Source organism: Dioscorea cayenensis, chromosome 5, assembly GCF_009730915.1.
Source record: "Dioscorea cayenensis subsp. rotundata cultivar TDr96_F1 chromosome 5, TDr96_F1_v2_PseudoChromosome.rev07_lg8_w22 25.fasta, whole genome shotgun sequence".
Classification (NCBI taxonomy): Eukaryota; Viridiplantae; Streptophyta; class Magnoliopsida; order Dioscoreales; family Dioscoreaceae; genus Dioscorea; species Dioscorea cayenensis.
In genome coordinates, this window is record NC_052475.1 from 12,401,156 (window position 1) to 12,414,873 (window position 13,718).

The 13,718-nt window shown below is 32.9% G+C and overlaps 1 long non-coding RNA gene across 2 annotated transcripts; it reads right to left on the bottom strand.

Annotated features, from left to right (window-relative positions):
* Positions 1 to 8,527: 8,527 nt before the first annotated feature.
* Positions 8,528 to 13,459, bottom strand: LOC120260564. Of its 2 annotated transcripts, XR_005536430.1 has the most exons (4): positions 13,192 to 13,459; positions 11,278 to 11,349; positions 9,095 to 10,290; positions 8,528 to 8,877 (listed from the first exon to the last, which is right to left on the bottom strand). It is a non-coding gene; the product is annotated as an uncharacterized LOC120260564 (long non-coding RNA). The 2 variants fall into 2 exon arrangements; XR_005536429.1 differs by having other exon boundaries at positions 8,528 to 10,290.
* Between the last annotated feature and the right edge of the window lie 259 nt (positions 13,460 to 13,718).

Sequence of the window (13,718 nt, forward strand, 5' to 3'; positions counted from 1 at the left end):
TTGAAGGAAGATTCACAAGCATAAAGCCAAAGCTTATGAAAAGTCAAAATCAAGTTTATGATTCATCGACATAGAGAATTCATAACTTGAAATTCAAATCAAATTCAAGATGCAAATCAAATTTAAAATGCAAAATGTCCAAGACACAAGTTCAAACACAAGTCCACAAGTCAAGATGATTTCAAATTCTTTATATTTTTAATGAGTCTATGAATTCATATTTATTGAAATGAATGAAATTGATTGCCACAACTTGTTTCCTTGTTCAACTTATTTCTTAATCGGAGGTTCTTGCGACAATGTTCAGGGTAATTAACATTAAAGGCTTTCCTTTAATAGAAGTCATGAGCCCATAATCTCTTGAAATCATAAAAAATAATAAAATCTGATTTGTGATCCATTATTTTTAACTGTTCTAATCCTAACAAAAGGTTGGGTGAGAAAAAAGGAGCACACAAGCCTGTATAGACCTCTTTCTTTGATCAGACAAGCAATAGACTTGAATTTCTTCTTAGATAGCTTATTAAGAAACTTGTCTTCATCACTTACTTCATGAACTTAACTTGCTTTCTTCTTCTTGACCCTTTCCGAGGTTGATGACTTCTTCTCCCCCTAATTTTCAGCTTCAGTATATTTCCTTTTTATCCTTGGGCTAGTTTCCTGATCAGGAAATGACTTCCTCTTAGGCTTCTTTTCAGCCTTCTTCTTCTCGGGATTCTTCTCTGACTCTACCTTTCTTTTTCTAGAAATCTTGAAAAGTTAGTCTCTAATTGGATATCATCAGAGCTATGTGTGCTGTCTAATGGTGCAGCAAATGTTACAACTGGTGTTATGACATGTCCTATATCCATAGTTACATATGTGTGTTTGTGAATATCTCCCAGAACTTCACTTAAAATTACACAGGCTCTTCTTCACAGCCTATGATAATGTCTTCAAATGAACTATCTGAACTTTTAATATCAATATCTTTTTCCACATCTACTGGAGCAGATTCTCCTCTATTCTCTTATGGTACATCTCCATCTATAGCCTATTGATCGTCTAAAATCATTTTGTTGCTTCCGATGTTGACACAACTCTTCCATCTACCTCAGACCTTTGTTCATTGTAAGCTTCTAAAAATAATTCTCACATCCATCTAAGAAGATCATCAAGGGTATCAGTACCTATGGACACACCCTTCGAAGATGTACCTACTTCATCCATGGCTTTATGAGATGTACCAACATCTTAAGATGGAAGGAAGAAACTTGCTAGCTCCAGACTGATTTTTTTTTTTAAGTCTTTTGTCCCAGACTGTTTGTTTTTTACTTGTCATGTTTTTTTGTTTGAGTCTTTTGTCATTTTGGATAATTTTTTTTTAACAGTTCTTTATGCTTAATAGTGTTTGTCTCACTACATGCAGTATGTAAATTTTTTTATACTCTATACGCAACTAGATAATGTACTTGTGTTAGACCTGTTTTTTATGTTCCAATTGATGTTGCAACTGGATGTTGTAATAGTATCAGTCTAGTCTGTATTTCTGTGTCCCAGATAATGTTGTAACTAGAGGTTGTAACAGGAGTCAGTCTAGGAGCAGAAGAGGTTGTGTCAAATTATGCCAAAAAGGGAGATTGTTAGTGTAAAAGCACTTTAATTGACATGATTTGACACCAAGTCAAGGTGATGTGGCATCCAATGTAACGTGGCATAGATGATAACATGGATAGCATGGTGACATGGCAAAAGTTCTTGGCTTAGAGGCAAAATATCTTGGGAGATTTTGGTGAAGCTATTTTTGGTATGTGTTATAACTTGAAGGCAAGATCTTATCAAAACCATATTTAGGAGATTTGATTGAAGACTAAGGGTCTGTTTGGATGTATAGTAAATTTTTCCGTAGGAATTTTATTCCATAGGGTTCAAAAATAATTCCTGTTGAATTTACTATAGGAAAAATTCCTATAAAATGTTGTTTGGATGTGCACAGGAATTTTTCCATAGGAATCTTTAATTTTGTGAAAATGCAATTAGCTGTTAGAGTTTTTAAAAAAACTAGCCGTTGGAGTTTTTGAAAAACTAGCCGTTAATAATTTTCCAATATTTAAAGCAAACACTCTTATGCAATATGTAAACTTATCTCTCTTCAGCTCAAATTTTTACGTCTCAAAGTCTTTTATTTTAATATGGATTTGGATTAATGGAGAAAGATTAATGAAGATGATGACAAATTCATGCTCACCATTTTACCAAGTCTATTTTCTGTAAGTTCAAAAACTTAGCCTTGTCATACATCAATATTAACATGTGCTTCATATGTACAAGAAATTCTTAAAGGTCATGAGGCACATTGTAAGAGTGAACTTCATATAGAGCCTCGTATATTTGAAGCGCTTGCTAATTGTTTAAGGGGAAGATCTCTTCTTCGCAACTTGAAAAGAATTTCAATCGAAGAACAACTAGCAATGTTTGTGTACACTCTTGCTCACAACATAGTAATCGTGACGTGCAAGAGAGCTTTCAATATTTGGCCGAAACGGTTAGCTATTATTATGGTAAAGTGTTTAAAGCTATTACTACTCTTGCTAGTACATATATTGAATTGCCAACAACAACATCGCCCATTATCCATAACAATAGACTTTTTTTTTCCATTTTTCAAGGTTATAAATGTTTATATTGTCTTTTTATTTATTATTTACATTTTTTAATTTTTTTTCTTAACAAATGTTATGGGTTTATTATTTTAGGATTGTATTGGTACTATTGATGGAACACATATTCCAATCACTATTTCTCTAGCCTTGCAAGATCCTTATAGAAATAGAAAACAAACATTGTCCCAAATTGTTATGGTCGCATGCGATTTTAACCTATGTTTTGTATATATTCGAGCTGGTTGGGAAGGTTCTGTTTCTGATGCTAGAGTACTTCAGTATTCAATTGACTAAGACTTCCACATCTCACCTAGTAAATATTACCTAGTGGATGCAGGATATGCAAATACTCCAAATTTTATTGCTCAATACTGAGGTTTGCGTTATCACTTACAATAGCAAGGATGGGTAGAATGTAAACCAAGCAATTACAAAGAACTATTTAATTTGAGACGTGCTTAATTGAGGAATCGTATTAAACACATTATTGGTGTTTTGAAAATGAGATTTTCTATACTTAAAGTTGCAACTTTTCATCCAATAGATTCTTAAATTGATATAGTAGTTGTGAAATATATGGTTTTTAATTAATCATTTGTCGAAGCCACAACACTTTCTGATCTTCCTTGATGATACTCAAGAAGATTTCACGATTATCCTTATTTTTAAACAATGTTGTAACTTTAACAAACTCTTCATTTGAAAATAGTTCATACACCACATTAAATGCCGTCATACATTATCCTATAGTGAACTTATCCTCTACCTGATTCATTTTCATAGCATCAATATATCTATCAGTCTCATCTTGATGCATATCTATATATTGTTCTAAGAATGCCTCTTGAACATTTGTTTCACTCTCGGTCCTTTTTCCTTCTTTGTATATCATCTCCTAACCCTTGTCGTCTTGCACTACATGAACTTTGTGGTTGTGAAATATATGGTTGATTGCATGGAGGTTCCTCTTGTGCAAAATCACGATCCTCTGTCTCTATTTCGGGTGCAGGTAATGATTAGATGGGATCATTTGGTGCTGGAATGCTTGCAGATGGAGTGTCCATTGGCACAATTGCATAATAATCTATATCACGCGAGCGTCTTCCTTCTGCATATCTTCCTATGTAATAAATGTACAAATGATTAGAAAATTTATTACAAATTTTTTAAGCAAACATTAGTAAACAACACTTTTTTACCCTCATAAATCTTCTGCAATGATGTGAAATATGGAAAGGGTTTTTGATGCCATCTTCTTGCTTCTTTATTTCTCTGCATAGTTTAATGAAAATGTTTAACAAAAATTATTGCATAAAGTTTGTAAATTATGTGATAAAAATATAGACCTCAAGTAGTGGTGCCCAAACTTCTTCAGTGGCTTATACCATATTTTTTTTTCATAATCCCATCCAAAGCCACTTAATTCAATAAACCCTGTAGAAGCTTGTAAATTTTTTTTATCCCTTGCTCTAATTCTTTAACTTGTACAACAATGCATTTTAAATTAGGGAATTTTGTTACCATGTCACGCAATATTTTATTCCATGCCTCTTTGGTCCATCCATTTTGTGAGCGGTACGCTAGAATGTTATAATCACCTAATAATTGCACGTGATGAGTACTATGATTTTCATTCCATTTGGCCCTTGTGTCGGTCTTCTCTTGATTTGTCATCTATACAAGTAAATGCATTTTTTTCAATTTCTAAGCATTAAACAAGTAAATAAATAAATAAAAATATATACTGTAGAGACATCAGTAACTTCATGGGTGACATAAAAGATAATAAGGGTCTTCATAATAAAACTATAAAACATTAATTTAAAACATATAGCTGATTTCGAATATTTCAAGCATTAATTAAAATATAAAACCTATTGATAAACAAGGGTTTAGTTTCTGAAACATGGCAACCTCTAATTCTGTTTCTCAAATATGCAAGTTATTTAATTGTTTTTCATAAAAGAAATGGCAACTCTTAACATTAAACAAGGACACATTTTTATATATGTTTCAATAAGCCACAAATTTAGGATTTCTTAATAATAACTGCACTCACACGGACCACTGACCGAGCATTTGTTAAGAAGAATAACACCACTCTTTCACATAAGATTCTCATAATGTGTAATATGACAACACAGAACTTTCTCTCATCAAATAATTCTTTCACATAAGGTTCTCAAAATGCAAGTCACGACTATATAATCATAAACATATTTCTCATGAGCCTTTCATGGTCTAGACTCATAGTTTAGCACAGCCAGCTTGTCAACAAAAATGGGAAATTGGTAAGATACTCTCATACTTCATAGCCTAAAATACTCTTAAGAGAGTAAGATACTCTCATACTTCATAGCCTAAAATAGAAATAATATGTAGCTGAAGGCAACCATTAATATTGTAATGGAGAGACTAATTTTATGCTTAAAGGACAAATCTCTATTACTTATATGCCTGCCAAAATAGAAAGCTGTTAGAATGCATACCAAATACACTATATTAAATGCATAAATTCAGAAAGATTATGAATGAACAAATTGAAAACTTTAACCGTCTTTATAATCAATAGCTTTACCACAATAAGAGAACCATCTTCCAATAAAATAAAACTATCCAAACTGTTTTAAATTTTGGTACAGAACCATTTATTCCGACTCCAAGCGTAGATGATAGCCACAAACTAATCTACTTGTTTGATCAACAACCGACTTCTTACTAAACAACTATGAATAACTTATCAAGTGTATCATCATAGATTATACTCAGCGTCACTTCAATTAGTATTACTCTTATTTGAATATAGTTTAGAAAAGAAAAAAAAAACCCAAAAACCCAAAAACAAGAACAACATACAAGCTCTTAAGGTTAATACAATCAAAACAAGGTTTTGTTTTTCAGCTAGTTGTTTAGCTCATTTTCACAAAAATACAATCAATACAAGATATTAAGCATCCTTGTTGTCTTTCTCTCCACAAAACTCAGAGCAATGAATCAATGATTCAACTAGTATCGTTATCAATAGGAATCTTATCTAAATCGCAACACTACAGCACATAAAAATCTCAACCAAACAAAAAACAAGTATATGCACAAACTCTAGAGGCACCAGCCTTCTTCAACCCCTTCTTCTTCACAATGAAACTAGCGCCAATGAAGAAACTGGATAACGAACAAACTCCAAGATCCTTGGACTCCTTCTCCAATAACCACGGTGAGTCCTCATTGGGATCCAAACGGGGGGGGAAGATGGAGGCGGAGAGAGTGGGAGGCATAGGCAGAGGAAAGGTCGCGGTCACTGAAGGCGTAGGTGGAGGTGAGGTCGTGGCACCGGAGGTGTGGCAGCTAGCCTTATCCATTTCCTTTGTCTGAATCGCAGCTCCTAGCCGAATCGCATCTCCCAGCCAAAACCCCACCCCTTGGTAAGGTTCCTATGGAATCATATGATTCCATAGGAATTTTACCCTGTGAAAAAAATGCCCAAACACCCATTCCTATGATTTCCTACATAATACTAAATTCCATAGGAACTACCACCATTCTTATGGAATTTAGTAGTACCCAAGCAGACCCTAAATATGGATGGAGGCTTATTGAAGAAATACCTATCAATGATTGAAGAGTTACTTAATTGAAGACATACCTATTGTTGATATAATTTTAAGATCCATTGAATGTATGATTTGAAGAACCATAACAGTATGATTGAAGACATGCCATATTGGAGAAATACCTATGGTTGGTATGATTGGCATGATTGATTGAAGATCTATTTTTGGAAAGAATTAAAGACCAAACTTGTGTGAATTAAAGACCAAGTTTGGCAAGTTGAGTGAAGACGCACAAAATCGTTCGCCCCTTACGAGGGGACTGTGTGGTGAGGAGCTGAGGAGGTAGGCAGTTGTTGGTAGTCGAGATCAAGAGATCTGGCTACATCGACTCGAACTTAGCATGATCAGGAGGTTGATGGGTCTTAAGGTCGTTTTGCAAAGAAACCAGAACTCAGCCAAGCCAGCAGTCAAGGCCATGTTGCAAGTTCGGTTATAGCAGGAGTTGTAACAGCCAAATTTGGAAGTTCTAAAGTTAGTAGCCACAGAGATTCTAAAAAAGGTATAAGCTATATTTGGGACGTTGAAACGTCTATATAAGCTATCTTGCTCTGAGATTATGGTGTGGACTAGAGCTTTAGATTATATATGCACTAAACAATCTCGAAAGAGTAGTGATCTTTATTTGTGAGTGTGAGTAACAAATGTTGGTACTCATGTATTTTACCTTTTTTAGTGAATTGTTTATCTCCAGATTTGGCCTCCTAGACGTAGGTGAGTTGACGTCGAATTAGGTTACCAATTTTGAGTGTCTCTTTTTTGTTTTGATTTGTGTGAGATTACTATGAGTGTTTAAGTGTTCTCTAAACTCACAAACCACACTAACAGATCTAACGGAATCGAATGATAAAGACGAATCCAGCAACCATTGTTGCTCGGAGGCGAGGCACAAACGCACAGGCGCACAAGGTTTAGGGATGATGAAGGAGGGGAGATCCTATGCATTTTGTTTCACTTTTCTTTATGACTTATACTTATCTATTAAAATATGAGGGAGAGGGATATTATCTTAATCCTATTAAATTTGAAAAGTTTATAAATAAATAAATATCTTTCGAATAGAAGCCCTTCAATAAACATGTATTTACCTTTTCTCACTTTGTAATTAATTTAATAAATTTTCAGTGTTTTTATTTTTTTTATAAATTACGGGGCCCATGGCCCTCATGGCTAGTCCGTTTAAGTCAACCTCCAGACGGACCTATAAAAACCCAACCCAACCCACTTATTTTAGTTGGTGGGATGACACAGACTAACAGTCTAGGCCCAAATTAGCAACTCTACTCTCACGTCACTTTTTTTCTTCATTAGACCATGGATTCTCTCTTTCAGAAATTTTTTTTTAAAAAAAAATTATATACGATTAGGTCCTCTAATCTCATTTTTTACATTTCTTATCAAATTTTACAAACAAACCCTTGAACATTTCACTTATGACATTTTTCATTAATTTTAAGAATAATAAATCTAATTTTCCTATAATTTTTTTGCATTTTTCAACAAGTTTTTTGCAACAAGTCCTCTAACATTTAGATTTTCACAATTTTTTTTTCATAAACCTTGCAAGGAAACCCAGATTTTATTTATTTATTTATCTCTATAAATTTTGCAACGAAGCCCTCGGTCTTTTGCATCTTCATATTCTGAAACGTACATACTATTATTGCTGAAAACGAACCTCATGGGATTAAGATTACTAATTTTGCAGAAAAGCCATTTTATGATCCTGAGATATGAAATAATTGATGGTTATCTTCAAAGAAAAAAAAAAAAACAAAATTGGTATCTCACCCTTCTGGACGCTTGAGGTAGGTTCGAGATAACTAGCATGACCTAGTCTATCCAATGCCTCACTTAAACGCGTACCGACTTACTCATGCATCTGCAACCTATTCAGTTTAAAAGGAAAAAGATCATCTTTTTAATTCACAGGTGTGTGAATAACAGTATCATGAGCAAACCAAGTTAAAGCTATAGCATCTCGGTTGTCCAGTCTAGCAATTGAACCCAATAGAATCCTCCTTGATCTCACCATGGCTGCCAAAGAACCTACAGATGCAACCATTATTAGCATTGGAGTGCACGTTATTAACATTTATATACAAAATTAAAATGTAAAACCAAAAATATTTAATATACATTTCCTTAGAACAAAAAAAATCAAAATATGCTATTACTATTTGTCCTTTGCAGCTGCCTTACTCATCAACTATAAAAGATGAGAGGAATTCATCATCTTTTATTTTTCTAGCGAGCGTATGCAAAAACTGCATAAATTAACAAAAAGTTAAAATCAACGCCATATTAAAGGAAAGGAGATTCTAAAGTAACAATAAAATTATTGATAAATAGGGAAAGTTAATCAATTTTAACAAAGCTGCTAAAATGGCCCATTAAAAATTATGAACTTTGGGAAAGAAAACAGTTTAACTTGTAAAGTGGACTAACAGTGAACTACACATCTTCAACTTTCATAATAACCATGTGCCTCCTTCTGAATGTCTCAACAAAACATGATAAAAGAGACCATCTAAAACAAAGAACATAATCAATGTATTTCCAATCCAAATATGGCATCTGACTGAAGCCTCAAAGTGAATGCCAAACACCTTGGTTAAATGCGGTGCCTGCATGAGAAGTAGAAGTGGACCAAAGATCACCTCTTGCTCAATACAAAACAAAATCATTCAATTTTACCCAACAGATGTGTGGTAATGGCATGCAATTTTTTTCTTTGAAAGATAAAACTTTTTTCAGAATCAGATATGTATGACTGTATATCTGTTGAATAAATTAAATTAATAAAAGGATACATGTTTGACAAAGAAAAAAAAAGTTCAATACCTTGTAACATTCGACTTAAACATCAAGAAGAATTGTGGGTCCAATAAAGTTGCCATTTTCATAACCAAATTAAAGGTTGCAGTAGGGGGATTCATATTAAGGCTAAAAATCAGTGAGATAAAGTTGGACAGAGTCCAAAGATTACTCTTCGTGGAGTTCATCTAGAGAACTGAGCACAAATGCAGCGAAACAAGTGTGTTAGTCATGATATAATTACAACTTTTCTCCCATCAAGCACAACCATAGCACCAATATAAATGCCGCTTTGGATCAAACCACAAACGTGTTCCTTTGCTTGTTAAACAAGTAGTGACATACAACAATTCAGAAGCAATAGAAATTGGAATCTGATAGCTGAAATGGCAACAATAACAACATCCAAACATCAAAGACAGTGCATGTCAAAAATATTAACATCAAATTTAAGAAAATATGAAAGAAATTACAATCTGATAGCTGAAATGGTTTGCGAAAAGATGAGAAACAAGAGAATGACAATAGCTGATAAGGACTAGGAATGACTTTGCATAGGACTGCATATTCACTGATTAGAAGAGCAAGTTCATTAATGAGATCAACAAGTCAATTATCAAAACTTTTTTTAGGCTAACGGCATTGTGACCCAATTAGTCTGATGATATCATGTATGATATCATACACAAAAAAAATCCAAATATATAGCACCATGGAAGAGTTTTCACTAGTTGTTGATTAGTCTGCTAGTTGAGTAACTCTAACTAAGTAATGGTCCCTAAAGTTAGTGTTAAATGTTTCAATTAAGAGATTAATTATATATAGTACCTATATATAATAACATGAATATTTATCTAGTTACATATATATTAACATTTCAACACTGCCTATTATTTCAATATTAATGTGCCTTGTTTAAGAGAAATTCTATTTTATAAAAAAGAGACCATATCCAAAAAAGAAAAGGAGCTGAATCATCTCGAAATAATTCTTGAGGCCAGACTGCTTGATACTAGATATTCTAAAATGAAACATAGGCATGATACTGAGTTGTTGACACCCAATGGTACCCCGCAAACAATAGTATCAAGCTATTGCAACGAAAATTTTAAAGTGGTTGAGAAAAAAATATCAGATTGATTACTAGATTGATTACGGAGGTCTGGAGACACTCAGCCTCACACCCTCTGAAGATATCCAGGGCAGGTATTGGAAGAGAAGACCTACATGACATAAAAAAAACTCAAACAAAGATTAATTAACTCTCCTGAAACAATTAAGCAAAAATGTGATAACTGCCACCAAGCACCCCTTATCTATCCTCTATTCAATCATTATCTATGAGTTAGTAAGGCAATCTATAATATTATATATATATAAGATGATATAAACTCATATAGTGCATATAAAAGAAAGAGAATTATTTAAAAAAGAAAAGAAAAGAAATTCTAATTAAAACAAATGGAAAATTATGAAGGAATCAAGGAAAGGGTTTTCTTTCACTCATGCTTCCTCACCTAATTCTCTTCATATTCTTCTTTCCCTTCCCTTTAATTTCATAGATTATCATCTAAACCTCATGTAAAATGTGCATAAAGTGTTCAATATTCATGTACACCATTCAAATTCCCTCATTTTAAAGACAAAAACAAATTGAAGAACATTATTGATCTTAGTCATAAACATATATATTGAGAAGAGTCACATAGGTTTGACAAGCACACTAGCGTGATTGCCCAAAGCAATTAAGAGTGGAGGGAGAATGGTGAGGACTTGATAAGAAGTAGATATGTGTCTCCTTGTATATATTGGATAAGAAGGGAATATATGCTCTTGTGACAATGGAAATACAAATATATTGAGAGAAAGAGAGAGAGAATTAAAGAGAGAGATGATGCAAGAATCCAAAGTACAAATTTGATTAATGCATGGCTGAGAAACTTTCTCTATTTGAATATGCTGGCAATGGATCTCACCATGCATAAATTTGGCTATAAAAGACCCAATTCCTTTTGTTTCCTTCTTTCAATTATTATCACATCAAATATCATAGAACAAGAACAAGAAAGTTACTTGTGGGGTTGATTGAGATCCAAGGAACTAGATAATTATGTTCTGATTTTTTATTAAAATAATTAGAATAATAACAACAACAATAATACACACATACATAAATAAATCTTCAAGAAGGAAAGAAATAAGCTTCAAACCTGTTCATAATTTATGCAGAAATTTAGAAAGTTACTTTGTCACAGAAATTTCTGCAGAAATAAGGTTCAAACCTGCTCATAATTTGAAACATTATATCATTCAATTAAGAGTACAATTAAAACAAATAAACAACATTTACAAAAACAAATTATCATAGCATAGGATAAAACTTCAAAGAAAAGTTATCATGACTAGAAACCCACAAAGCAATTATCTATGAATTCAGAAGTTCCCGGTTATTGCATAATTCCACCAACATGCATGATAGATTTCCGCCATCTATCTATATCAGTAACAGGAATATAACAAACTCAACTATATTGTGCAAGATCACTGAAATTTCAGCAGAATTTTACCATAGTCGAATATATTATCTATACTGATATCCTGGCCAATAAAGTGGAAGAAATTAAAGGCAAGTAACTGAGCAATTCAGAATTATAAGGAGTTCAATAAATTTTGCAATTTCATTTTTTTTTTTTTCATTCTTAGGGACATTGCTGAATTCTCATGGGTTTGAACACCAATACATAGACATTGCAATCTACATAAACTCATAAAAGGACTAATCTAGCCACTTTCAGCAATATTTGGCATCATCGATAAAATAACTATTAGCCTTACTATCCAGGGATTCATTTGTAAATTCAGTAAAGCAAGTATGAACTATCACTTAATATGAGATGTTCAAAAAATTAATCTATCAATTAATGCTCATCAATATTGAACACCACAATTCCTTAAAAAAAATTATCATCCACGAGATTTTTGATGTCACAAATTTCCCCTAAACTTTATTGAGTGGTTATCAATATGACAATAGTTGAAATCTAAATTGCCAGCATCCTTAAGTTTTTGCTCAATATGTACTTATGAGTTGATAAATGATAGCAAGTACATGATGAGAATTTCAGCATGAAATGACAGCATCTTGGAAAACATAAATCTTAGCTTCAAGAACTCTCATATTCATAATATTTAGGAATCTCAATTAAATGCCTTCAGAAGTCAAGCTCAAAATTTAAAATGCACTTGCCTAGCTATGTTAGCACAGATGTTCTGTAAATTTTATTGGAATCCTTATCAATTGAGGATAAAAATCACAAAAAACCTAGTCACAGATAATTTGAAGCTAAATCTTAACTTCATCTAACAACTTTGGTAATACTCCTAAATAATGCCACATCAGCTCTCAATGTAGAAAAATATGGAAGCTCTACATTAATGAACATAGAAGCAAACAAAAGTACAAGGTTGACATTGAAGTTGTTTAACCAATATCCAATGATAGATTACAAAAAAAAAAAAACAATATTTATAGTTGTTATCAACATAAAGGTTTTTCATTGAAGAAAATGCCAGCCACCTCTGCTCTTCTTCTCTTCCTCAAGTAAAAGCAAAATTGCTTCAAAGAAAGCTCTATCACCCCACCTACTTCTAATCTCTCAAGCAATATAACAAAGATAGGAAGCAATCTCCTTCTCTTCGACATCAATACTACAACCATCTCCTTCTAAATAAACAAAGCTAACTCTTCATCATTCCTACCAACCATCATTAAACACAACACACAACAAACAACACCAAATTAGTTCACTACTTACTACTACTATTATTGTTAAAACTAGTGATACTAATTACTAATACTACAAAGATTAAGTCTTAAATTGAGGAAATGGTAAACCACGGTTCTGTAAATAATCTGTGAATTCATGAATAACACAAAAATATATGCTTGGTATGCTAACCCTTCATCGAAAGAAATTTATCACAGTCCTCCAAGATTTCAAGTCCTAAACATGAAAAATCATTGAAAACCAAAACCAGACAAAAAGAACCATAAGAACAAACCAAAGGAGCAATTCAACAAATCATGAAGCTATGATTTCCATACATGTGAAGCAAGTTCATACATGATCAAAATAGAAAATTTCTCCAGGATAAATTGAGATCTAAACAATGGATATGTGAATTCCAATCTCCAGGATTAAGAAGCCACATGAAAATTGGGTGGAAATGAGATTCCAACAACTCCACAAGCTTTCCTATCACTGACTCCGACCAAAACCCTAGCGAGATGGTCCGCCAGAGAGAACGGAGAACCCACTGCGCTAGCGAGAATGGAGAAGCCCAGGGGAGCTACTGTGCGCAATCAAGAGAAAGAGAGAGACAGAGAGAGGGTTTAATTTGTTTAATGCACGGAAAGCATCTTTAGTAATAAAAAAAAAAAATTTGAGCGGCTAATATTAAATGCCGCCACTAATATCTGTGGCTATAACTTAACATCATGCGGGTGGGTTCCATGGTTTATCATGAAAATGTTTTGATGAAATTTAATTAATAAAAAATCTTTTAATAGAAAAATAATTATTAATAAAATAATATTTTTTATGAATTAAAAAATTTAATTAAATTGATAAAAAATTAATATTTTTTTATT